The sequence below is a fragment of the Gobius niger genome (assembly GCF_951799975.1).
Source record: "Gobius niger genome assembly, chromosome: 13".
In the NCBI taxonomy this organism is placed as follows: domain Eukaryota; kingdom Metazoa; phylum Chordata; class Actinopteri; order Gobiiformes; family Gobiidae; genus Gobius; species Gobius niger.
In genome coordinates this window covers 13,880,311-13,892,770 of record NC_136864.1, presented here as the reverse complement: position 1 = coordinate 13,892,770, position 12,460 = coordinate 13,880,311, and the positions used below count along the sequence as shown (strand labels likewise).

At 43.3% G+C, this 12,460-nt stretch overlaps 1 protein-coding gene across 1 annotated transcript in view; it reads left to right on the top strand.

The window, feature by feature from the left end:
• The window catches only part of chd7 (chromodomain helicase DNA binding protein 7), a 67,404-nt gene that overhangs the window by 853 nt on the left and 54,091 nt on the right, over positions 1–12,460 (top strand). The gene's annotated exons all lie outside the window — the stretch shown is intronic.

The following is a 12,460-nucleotide window of genomic DNA, read 5'->3' as shown; positions in this document are numbered from 1 at the left end:
ATGTTAACTTTGTCCATGCTTAGGTAAGAGTTGGTTAGCCTTGTTAGCTAATTGTGTTGAAGCTTGTAGAAGACACGAGGTGCCTCAGTGTAGAGGTGAGTCACTGGCGACTGAATGAAGGGAGCTCAGGGAGATTCCCAGCGGACTGTACTCAGCAGATATGTCCAAAGTACTGCGTACACTGGAGGAATAAAAGTACTTTTTATGAATTCAAAGTATATTGCGTTGTTTTAATTGGGGAACCGACTTTGTTGACAGAGAGCGGTGAAAAGTGCGTGTAGTAGCCGTTGGTTTTATTGGACGGAGCAGTGCAGTGGAGTAGAGTGGGGGGAGTTGTGAGGCCAGACGGTCATTCCTCCGATTCAGCTGTATTTATAACAGTGCGCTGCTTCTCCAGACTCAATCAAACACAACTTATAGGAATAGTGAATGACAATAGAGCTCATGCACCGCGAAAACACGCAAAAACAGTTTTCATGAACATTTGCCAGATGAGCGACCAGTTTGTCGGTCCGGAACGCCGTGCGTAATGCCGCTGATAAGCTAATTAGCAGCGCTAGCCGCTGGAGCTTAGCCCAGTGCTAGGACACATAACTTCAGCTAGCTGTTAGCAACTGTCCTCATTGTGTGTGGACCACTTTGTAGCCCCCGAGCTAGGCTCTAAACCGCTCGGGGTGCCCGTTTGTCCGACTGTAGCTCGGAGGCAAAAGAAGGCACGCTTTATTTTGTGTTGGGAGTGAAGCGCCTCACGCGACACGTCCCGTAGTACTTTTCCGCAGATGAGATTTTGTGAAGAGTTTGCGCTTCTGTGCCAGCACAGCCAACTTTGTCAGTCTCCACAGCTACACTTGTTACTCTGTTCGATAGAGGCAAAGGCTGATCTTAACAACACCTGTTCTGGGTCTGTCCCCGGTCACTTCAGCGCACTTCTCTGTGTTTACGCGGATCTCATCGTACAGCGCCCCTACTTTATCGTAGCTGCGTGCGGTAGATTGTGAGATCCTATGCTTTCTCCATTATGCATGCCGCAATCGGTCAACTTGCATAATGGTCGCTCTCACGCAACTTTGCCATCTTGGGAAGCTGCGAAGTCTGTGTAACCAAACATTTTCGCTTTTTATCTAACGCAGAGAGTCCACGCGTGGATTATCGCTCCCTTTTGCGTTCCGTTGGTGGTTTAATGTGCATATCCAAAACTTGGAGTTACACAAGTGCGTGCTCATTTTTTTTCCTGCTACAGCCAGGAGCTGCTACCCCCACCACCTCTGTCTCCGTGAGCCAAGATGGCAGCTAGTCATGTTTAGCGGGCCACAGAGAGTGAGAGATAAGAGGCCCCGACCACACACGCACAAAGACGCACACACAACAGATGTTCAGCACTATTTGGTCTTTCCTCTCGTTGGTCTTTTGCCTTTTCTTGTGGTTAAACTAGGAGGCACACTGTCTGGGGAAAAAAACAAAAAACGGTGCCCTTCCTGGGCCAGTCTTACACTTCAAAGTTTTGTTCATTTAAGTCATATTAGCTTTGTTGTCAATTGTATCATGTAAAGCACATGCAGTGAATCAAAATTATTAACCCCTGATGCAAAAAGACAACAGTTACCACTACAGAGCACTGCCAAAATTCGCTCAAGAAGGGGCTGCAGAGGGAGGGAGGGAGGGAAGAGAGTTCAGCCCCCTGACAGCCTGGTGGACAAAGCTGTGCTGCAGTCTGTTGGACCGGTCACTGATCTAGACTCTGCATTCTTCTCTTTGAGGCAGGACTGAAAAAGCTGTGAGATGGGTGTGTGGTATCTCCGACTGAGGTCACCCTGTTTGCTTCGCCACAGCAAAGTAGGTCAAACTGGCCCCGTCCAGATCCACGTTGAGCCAAAGACACAAGTGTCTTATACAGTCCTGCCTCTATATGCGTGTATTAGTCACTGATCTTGCATGGATATCTCCTGTTTACTCTCTTCCGTTTTCGTTCACTCAACTTGAAGTTGTTTATCTGGAGCAAATGATCAGTAAACGCTTTGTTTATGGCAACAACATGTAGTTTTGTCAACTCAACTGGGATCTTAAAGTCCACAAAGATGCAATTAAACATCCTGAAACCATTCAGCTTTCCAAAATAAAAAATAAACATTGTAAACACATTTTACATCTTTTTCCAACATGTGGAACTTATTTTACTTTGTGTTTTAAAATGAAGCAGCATTTCCTAACTATGTTTCAATTCAAGTTTACCACAAGACTTTAGAGTGGCATTGGCTTTGCCCTTGACTATGCTGCTCAACAGGTCTTAACTTTACTTATCATTAAAGGCTCCATTTTTATCTTGAAGCCGGAACCATTCAGCTATTAGATATGACTATTTTTTCCACTTAAAGGCGTTATTCTTCATAACACTGTATGAGGCGAAACAAACTGTCTGCACAGGAAAAACGATGTTTTCACAAGGGAGATGATTCAAATTTCACGCAGTAATGCAATTACAACTCGTGAATTGTCTGTGTAGTTCCTTTAACTTTACTGTCACTGTTATTGACCTTAAGCAAACGGCGGACTTCAGCTTTCTTCTGGTCAAGGAACTGACCATGAGATTGACTGGGGACTCCCAACTTCCATTCGGGTTATCTAATTGAGTTCCCACTTCTGCAGGATATTGTATTACATTAAGAATGTAATTTGTACTTCTGTAGTGTAGTACATGTCAGTTTTACCATAATGATGAGTAAATAACCCTCACATCATTAGTTGGACTCCTTTCGCATACTGACCAGACTCAAAGATTCTAAAGTAATAGTAAATTGTAATTGAAGACAATGAACCCACTGAACTAATATTATTCTTAGTCAAATTATTAGCAGCTCTTTCTATTAACAGAATCTCATGAGGTCTGACTGGTGACAAATGAGAAAAATCTAAGAATGTGTCCTAGTGAGGAGACACAGCTACGCCATGTACTTGTCGGGCAAATGGAAATCTACAAGTTTATTTAAGTCCAAAAGTACTCATGTCGTCATTTTCTTCCTCCTTTAGGCAACATTTTACTAGTAAGACGTGAATATTTTCTTGGAGAAGAATTCTAGTTAAGAGATCTTGAGTATTGTGCATAAGAAATGATTTATAAATTAATGTAAAATCATGCCTTCTATGATCTTGATGTGTAATCCTGATTTGTGCTGACACTGTGGGGCACTCGTGATCTGGATTTTTGAAAATATTTAAATAACCTGAATTATTGGAGTGAAATCGTCACTTTTTCTTCTTATTTAAGCTTTTAAAAGTTTCTGGATCATTTATTGATTTGTTTCACACATTTACTGTGCAGCTTAAAGGAGCTATACCTGACATTCTTTTCCTTTTTGTAGGGTAAAATTGTTTTTGCCCCATAAAAGTAGTATATATAGTAGTATATTAGCTCAGTCAGTCATTTGTGGAAAAAAAAGCGTAATAATACAGCACGCGTTTGTGCTGTATTATTATTATACAAAGTGACTCCAAAAGGACGGCCCTGACGGTAGAAAATACCCAACAGGTTCACAAACTAGGACTTTGGTGCAATATGAAACATACATCTTGTGATAGAGATAAATGGTAAACAAACACTTTTAAACTATAAGAGCATAAAAATCCATTTTGAATTGTTGAATATTGTATAAGATAAAAATTAATAAATATGACAAACGGTAACAATTTATCAAGAAACAACTGCGTGAAGGGATTTACAGATGCATTAATTAGCTGCAGATCTGAGTGTGGACATAGTCTATGAAGTGATTGGGGTAAATTAAGTTCAATGAAGTCTAAAGACCGTTTTTGAAGGAAAGCTGCTTCAAAAATCAGACTTGAATATTTGTTTCAGTGACATTAATACAGAAAAAGGGTGTGAGTGACAAGACATGGAGCAACTGGTCCTGGAGCAGAGATGAATCTTGTTGTTCAACATGTTATGTTTTCGACCAAAAGAGCCACCACATTGAGCTGCTGCAGACCCACTATTAAACTCCCGTTGGCGCACTTGCCATTGGTTCCCAATGACAGGTGAAGCCCCTGTCCCTCACTGGTCCTGACTGACAGTGGCACCCATTCAAAACCACTGGTGTGGAGTATCTGCCACAGTACTGGTGATTGTTTGGTGGCCATTTTGTCTGCTATCATCGTACCATGGATAGCAGGCCTGTTAGCGCAGATGAGAAGTGCTGCTGTTGTTTGCCTCTTTCATCTCATCATCCATCGCTCCACCTCCACGGACCCCCCACACCCACCCACACTCGCCCAGGCTCTGTGCATCTCTGCCTGGCTGTCTGTTCCCCTCCTCCTCCCGCTCTCTCCCACTACCTCCGCCTCTACCGCCTCTCATTTCCAGCCAAAAGGTTAGCGGGGGTCTTTAGCGCCGCTGTGACATTCAAAACTGAGTGTCATCACTGTGCCTCTCTCCCTCTTCTTCTCACCTGGCTCTCACTCGCCTCCTCCGCACTCGCCGTCACCCCATCCCCCCGCTCTCCCCCTGCAGCGAAGGCCTTCTGGACCTCAGGAGCTGTGCCTAGAAGCGAGGGCTGGCCATAATGCGCCTCTCGAGTGTCTCTGTGTGGGCAGTATGTGTTTGGTGCGCTCGTGAGGAGACGGACTGTCAAGTACATCTCTGACCCACGTGTGTGTGTGCGTCTCTTAATCTCTCCTTGACCTCTCCCGGCGTCTGTTCGCTTGTGTCACATCCTGTTTTTCCTCCTTCATCCTTCGCTGCTCTCAAGTCCAAAATTGTCGTGGGTGGGGAATAAATATGAAATTGTGCAAAGTGAGCTCCTTTGGACAGGCAGTCTACATCCGCAACGGGTGAAGTTTAATGCTTGCTTTATGGCACAAAACAAGAAACAAATGCTTCGTATTAACGTCATATTTTATGCCAGTCAGTGCAGGTTTAGGACCAGGGACCAGGTTTCTTTTTTTCTTTTCTTTTTTACCTTTGCATAATATTGGTTGAAGATTAACCACTTCCTCTGTTTTGGTGTTGTATTGAGGGCTGCACAATATATTGCAAAAATGTTGTTTTGCAATATTGGGTGATGCAAACAAAAAATCTATAGGACTTAATATGGAACTTAATGCCATTTCGACCTCATTTCTCGTCTTGCTTTTGTTTTTTTGCCACATTGTGTCAAAAGAAGACTTCGAAAAACAAAACGATTTGCCTTCAATAGAGGAAACTCATAATGAAATTGATTTGTTTTAGTTACGAACGAGTCGTCTTCTCATATAAAACCTTTTCCATTATCTTTGGACGATAAAGTGAATGGTGTAAATGTTTTGTTTTGCCTGTTGTTTACATTTTAAGTCATTTTGTAGAATAGAAGCCAAGTATTGTTTTAAAGTGCTCTAAAAATGAACTTGAAACTGAAATTTTGGCCTGTGAGCTTTGACGGGATGTTGATACTTCACTGTCCCGTCGAGAATTTTGACGTCTGCATTTGACCCGACCTTCAAGGCCCCTGGACCAACCTGTCTGGAGCAGTGGGTGGCTGCAGTACTTTGCAGAATTATAAACCTATTATACACGTTTTGGGTTGATGGAGGAAGCCGGAACATCTGGAGGAAATGTTGCTATTTTCAACTGTGTGCAGAAGGATCACGCTGTTTGGCAGTCGAACCTTCTTGCTGTAAAGGAAGAGCATTGGCCACTCATCCTTCAGGAGTGTCAAGACTGTTGGAAACTGGACTCAAACTGCCTGCACATGTGCTACTGCTACCATTGCTTTTGGCTGCACAAACGGCACATCGCCGCTCCCACCGGTACACTGAACTTTCACAGAATCCCAGCTGTTGCTTGAAAGAATTTGCACCAAAGACACCAGGGTTTGGGTGAAGGTGTGCCGTCAGAGGGCACCTTCCAACAGCTTGTTAATGGTCCTGATGTGGCCTCTTCCAGCGCTCCCTTGTTTCCAGCAGCATCTCTCCAGTGAATCATAGCTGATGAAAGGTTAAGTGCTGCTTGCTCATGAAGGCAACACAGAGCTGGGAAATGCAGATGGATGTGAGGTTGTGGAGGATGGTAATGGAGGCATCTTGTCTACATGTGTGGAAAACTGTAGCGCAGTTTAGCCACGTGGCAAAGCACTGTTGGCTGTGCTTTCATGCCTGTATCATAAGTCACCAAAAAGTAACTCATTATTATTTAGCCAGTATTACAACGGCCGCAAAATATCCTGGCAGAATTGAGGGTTATGTTTAAACTTTCTACCCCTGTATTTTAAATAATTGGTGTTCTACATTTTGTGTCACGTGAACTCCTTGAGTGCCCTGGTTTCGTCTTGGTTTGGTTCCTGTTTTGACTTTGCTGTTCCAAAAAGCAGTTCCTACTTTTGAGGCACATTTGTCTTTTTTTTTTTTTGGAAGTGCACCTTAACGTCATCTGTTATGGAGCTGTTTGCCACGTTGTCGACCTTTTTGTAAATGCGCCTAATTTGTCAGTCCCATCCTAATTTATGATGGTGTAAAGACTGCCCCTGACCCTGAGCTGACTTACAGGAGCTTCACTGGCGCTGCCCAAAGAGAGGGGGCATAATGTTCAGGTCCCAAAGGAGATGTTGCCCCGTGCCTTTATGGGACTAACTCTACAGTTAATTGGTGGTTAGCACGGACACAGGCGGGACAGCCGAGGGGAATGGACCAATCTCAGGGGATGAGGTCCAGACCCCCTGGTGTTCCATTGGTCTAAAAGAGGCATGTCAATAGCAGTGATTGATTACAGCAGAGTGGGGGGTTACACAACGGGGCTCTGTAGGTCTCTGCATGGATGGTACAATGGTAACTTTGAAAACGTTTGTTTCAAATGTTAGTGGAAGTCGGAACAGCAAGGTGAGCACCGGTGTAGTTTTCACTAAAGAGGTAAAGATGGATGAGTCCTGTTCTTTTTCCAGGTCTTTGTTTTGACACGTTTTTGCTTTTGTTTGATTTTCTTTTCTTTTTAGCTCTAGGGCAGTGGCTCTTCAACTTTTCTCAGAAAGGGAAGCTTAGGAAAATATTTGACTTTCCTTTCCATCAGATATAAACCATGTAAAAAAAAAAACTGTATGTACAAAAATATTTGACCTTCCAAATACCAACATGCCTTCGTGACATTAGGACTAAATTGGAACTTGGACACTTAAGACATATTTCAGTCTAACTGTTTCAAGTTCTAAACGTTGAACTGAAGTGCGTTACAAAAATGTGTAATCATCTCTAAACTGAATAAAGACTGAAACTGAAAACCACTGCCCCAAATGAAAGAAAAGCCTAGCCCTCTGAGTACACCGCAACCTGCCAGCAATGTCTGCACCACGACTTGAGAAACACTGACGGACGGGAAATTCTTTTTACACACCTTTTTATTGGAATCACCTGCTGTTTGGTAAATCTTAGAACCTTTACCAAAGAAACAGGAAAAAGGTGCCTCCTTCTAGTTCAAATGTTTCCAGCGCTCGGTCTGCTCTGATTCTCTCTGCGCTGACAAATCTCTCAAAACCACTAGTGGTTTATCAAGACGTGTAGACGTGGTTCCCATTTCGAGATAAATCCTGTCAAGAAAATCTACCTTCTTTGAAAATTTGAGCGGTAGGGTTTTCCCCAAAGCGGCGGTGAGTGCAGTGTGCCTTTTTGATAACCCATTTGCATCAAGGAAAGACCGTTTTCCCCTCGCATGCTTGGATTTCTCTTTCATTTTTTCATCTAATCTTTCTCTGAAGCTCGGTTTATGGTTTAGAGTACAAACAAAAGCGAAATTCTCTGTAAGCAGGGGACAGTCAGTTCCCATGTTGTTGGTGGCTTTTGGTCAGTGTCGGGTGCAAGGAGAAAGGTGACGGTGATTCAGAGCAGATAACGATGAGTCATGCACGACGCACTGTTCCACATGGACAGAGGTTAAATGTTTTCAGTGTCATAATAACATTTGGGGACGTGCGCTGACGTAACGCTGCAACCTGTCTGAACAACACGGAGCCTACAAGTTGAAGTTTCTGGGACTTTCGCCACAAATCAAGGCACACTGTTGGATTTTGCAGAGTTGCTTGTCTTCATTTGACCCCTTCCTCTTCTCTCGCACCAACTAGCGTCATGCCTCGACTGCTTCCTAAAATGTTTGGTCTGTTTCTTGACTTGAACTCACACTATCCATACTTTGTCTCGCCATCCCTTTAGTCCCACTGTATCTCCCCAAAAAGCCTAACTTGACCTTTAACCACTCCGTTTTCTCATGCTCTCCAACATTACTTCCAAATATAACCTCAAATGCAGTGGATCGATTCATTCCCCGATTCATTTAAGCTCAATACAGTCTATATTTTCCCAAAAGTCTCTTGACTTTCAAGGCCTGAGTCTAGTCGGCTAAGTGGGCTCTTAATTGGGTTTTGCAGCTTGTTTGGTGAATCACTGCTTAGTTTCGAGTCTCGACCTGGTTCAGACTTGTTTTTTTTCTGCATAAATGTTTGTTTCCGGTGGTATTCAGCTTTTCTGTAATTTGGCTTTAGTTTAATAAGATACCTTTATGGGGGTTGATTCATGGTTAAGTCCTTTTCTTTGGTGGTTCTTGGTTTGCAATGTTTAGTCCTGTATTAAGCCGGGTTAGTCTTGGCGTAGTAGCTGTAACTCTGTGGCGAGTTCAGGATTAGTTCTGATGCCATTGCTCATTACTTGCAGCTCTTTTTTTTGTGCTACAATTTCATCCAGAAGCTCAAAAGCTGCCATAAGTGGTTCTTGACGCGATCGTTTTTCCCAGTCATACTACACATGTAACAGGTTCTGTGTGTCCAACTCCTGCAGCCCTCCACTGGTTCAACGACCCGTCGCTGTGCCCTACTTCTCCTCCCCCTCCTCCTCCTCCTCGCTCCCTCCTCCCCTGAGCCCGGCCCGCTCCGTCCTCCGGGATGCGAGCGAGAGCCAGTGGTTTTTCCGATACCACATGCTAAAGGCAGGGAACAGATTGGATAAACACAGCCCTTTTCCTGCTGACCCGTCGCCTCCTCCCCCCAAACGCCACACAGCATGCACTCGGCACACACACTGTCCATTAACGAAGCAGCCGTGCGTAAAATAACCAGATTTTCTCGAGCTTCAGTGCGTCGCTCTTTCTTGCCTTTACTCTTGATACCCCCCCCCCGCCCTGTCCTCTCGCTTGCCCCCCTCCCTCCCCCTTTTACTCCACCTCCTCTCTTCCTTCCGGGCCCAAATCCCAGCCCCAAACACAAGGCTTGCATCCCCTACACTTGAGCGTAATTACACACACACAGCCCGAGCTCCCCGCGCGCTGTCCTCCATTTGCGAACAAAGGTATAAATTATAGTGGCTTTAGATCCCGGCGATAATGTGGAGGTGGGTGGCTGCGCACGTGTTCACCAAAAGGGAAGAACCTCCGGATCAGTTACCACTTGAAGGCTGTACCATAGGCCGCTGTTTGCTAGTTGTTGGGTTTTTTTTTTTTTTTGGTCTGTCTCTGCGCGGAGCTAAGAGGAAGCGTGGCGGTGTTGACATGGCAGAGATTTCCTGTAGTAAAGCCTGGAGGCTACAGACAGTTCAGCTGCCAAAGTCTCGACAGTAGACACACCACCGCTCTGTGCTGTTGTGGAGTTGCTGGAGGCTTATATCGCGTGCTTCTGACTCTGTGCTCTTTCCGTGTGGCGTAGTGTTATGTTTAAAAAAAAAAAAAGATCAGTTGCTGCTGTAAACACCGAGATCTTCTTTCTAGGAAACAACATATCAATGGCAGAGTAATTGGGCAAGATGTATTTGTGAAGCACATCTTTTACAAATCGGCCACTCCATGTGCTTAAGAACAGACGGAAAACCAAAACACAGGAAACTGGAAGAAGTTGTAAAATAAATATAATACAAAAACAAGCACAGAAAAGCAAAGAAGAAAATGTTAAAATATGTTAAGAAGTTACAGCAGATAGGATTTTAATCTGGTTCTTAAATTGACTGGAAGTTTGGAAGCAGCAGGCTCCAGTGTTTTACTGTGTAATTAGGCCGGAGTCTCGCCTCCAAGCAAGAAGACAGACTTGAACCTTGTACCACTTGCAATATAGGTCTGTGTTTGTTTATTGTGGGTTCTCTAGTACTTTGTCATGAAGCTCAGTGGTATCAGCGGGGTTTAGAGGCTCGCGACCAATTGTCATGGTTCAGATTGTACTTTTTAGAAAGAAACTAGAGCAAAGTCAAAATGAGTGCGCTGGGTAATGAGTTATGTAACTGGACACCAAAGAAGTACCCGCACTGCAACATCAACTAATTTTCTCAGACGTCTCTTCTGTTCTGAAGGAGGTTTTGTAGAAAAAGACAAGTGCATGACTTTAAACCTCGTTTTTTTTTTTTAATCTGGTGCTTCTTCAGAGCTTCACACAACTTTTCACAAACGTTCCTCTCTGAGACAACTAACAAACTCCTAATTTCGCAAGACCTTCCAAGTTATACATATCTAAAGTGTCAAACTGCAATATTACAGTGTGTGTTTGTCACGGCGGTCAGTGTGACCCATTGTCTGATCCTTTTCTAAAACCATTAATCTTTAACATATGTACAACTACTGTATCAGATATTCATATTGGTTGTTTCCACAAACATGTTTTGACTAAAAGTTTGCTCTGTTACTTGTAGGCTCCAGGAACCAGTTCGAGCGATAATTGTCAATGTGTAATGTGGCGCCTGGAGCAGCTGAGTCTGTGTGAATTCTTGTTGCCACTGGCTTTATCTGAAGACACAAAGTGCACGTGCCACAGCTTCATGTGCAGGAGTCATGACGCTGTGCATGTTTCGTGTTGTCAAACTCAGAACACACCCTTCTGTCACCGGCCTGTGTCGTAACAAAACCGTCCTGACGAGAGTGACTCTTTTCATTGGCATCTAGAGACACCCAACATTGACCATTAGACTCTTTTTCCCACATGATTTGTTTTTATGGAGCCAAATGTGATGGCACGGATACAATTACAATTTAGATTCTTTTCCTCTGCTTATTATTTTCAGTAAAGTTTAAAACATGTTGAAATATTTGTGTAATTTACGTCCAGCAAATGATAACTGACATGCTGATCCTCATCACTCTTTTGTAACTTTACAGTGTTCTGCCATTTTGTTTGTTAGTCACTGTTGAAATTTCATATTAGATATTAGAGACATCCTCTTTTGTGGTAATACCATCCATTTCCTCTTCCACGTGTTTCCCCGTCCTGTTTGATCATGTAAAATTTACGATTGCTTTATTATTCAGGGTGTGACCAAACCTATCGAACGCTCCAAATGACTAACATGTTCTTTATTACTCAGCTTTCCCAGAATTCAGTGCTGCAATAGCAACATAAAACGTGAGTCATTATACAGGCAGAGTCGGGCTGAGAATCTAAAGTTGTAAAGTCTGTCGCCTCAAAGTCTTTGATAATGATCAGTGTGGTCCAGTCAAACCACGATATTGAACCCTCTCTTTTTCTATAGGCCAAGAATAAGCCTATGCTTTACTTTTAGCCATATTTAAATGGATCTGAAATTATGTAAGCAAGGCACAAAGACTACTAATGCTAAATGTGGAAGAGCTTGTGGCGTATAACATTTTTTGGTTGAAAGGGTTTTGAATTAGGGATAAATGCTGCTGCAAATGTGAATGGAAAGATTGATGAAGTTATGTAATGTAATTGTGGTGGGGTTATTATGATTATATATATATTATGTAAGAGGGGAAGGCTTATTGTTTAGGAGCTGCAGGGCTGTGGCAAATCTCGCAACTATATACAGAATCACCACAAAAGGAGATTTAAATGGTTGTTTATATTTCCACACAGTTTGACAATGGCTCGGAAAAAATCTTGAGTAAAATTTGTTTCGGAAATGGTGTGTGCTGCTTGGCTGTTTTCAGAAATTTAAATAGAGGTAATAACTTTGATTGTGCCGTGGTAGAGTTTTGTTAAATTTTTGCTAAGCTTTGGTGCGTGATGACCTGGCGGTGGTGGAAAAAGGTTTCTAGTTCAATTATCAAGCTTTGCGTGGGCCCATCAATGTTTTCTACAACCATCCAAAGATAAGGTAACTCTGTGTTAAAGGGGCTGGACGCAAGTTGGCCATTTTATACTCACTACTGCCACCTCAGGCCATATGTGTAACTGCACCTTTTGAGTGACAGTGCAGGATTTTAGAAGCAGTTGTGGTGAACAGGTCTTGGTTTTCTTTTAAACTCCCTATAGTCCCTTTAGCTAGCAACGTCTCTTTGCCGTTGGTGAGTCAATAAGTTTCAGTTTCTGTGTCCCATCTTCAAACATTTGACTATTTTCGGTGTATTTCTAGTCCAGGCTCCAGCCACCTGCATCCAGAAACAATAAGTGGAAGATAAATTAATGTCAAGCGTGTAACTGCTTTAAGGCTTAGATTGCCATCCCAGGAGCATCTTTCATTTTGTAAAATTGATCAGGCCCTCGCTCTCCATCTCCCGAGCCTCCTCGCGCCCGCCCGTCCCGCT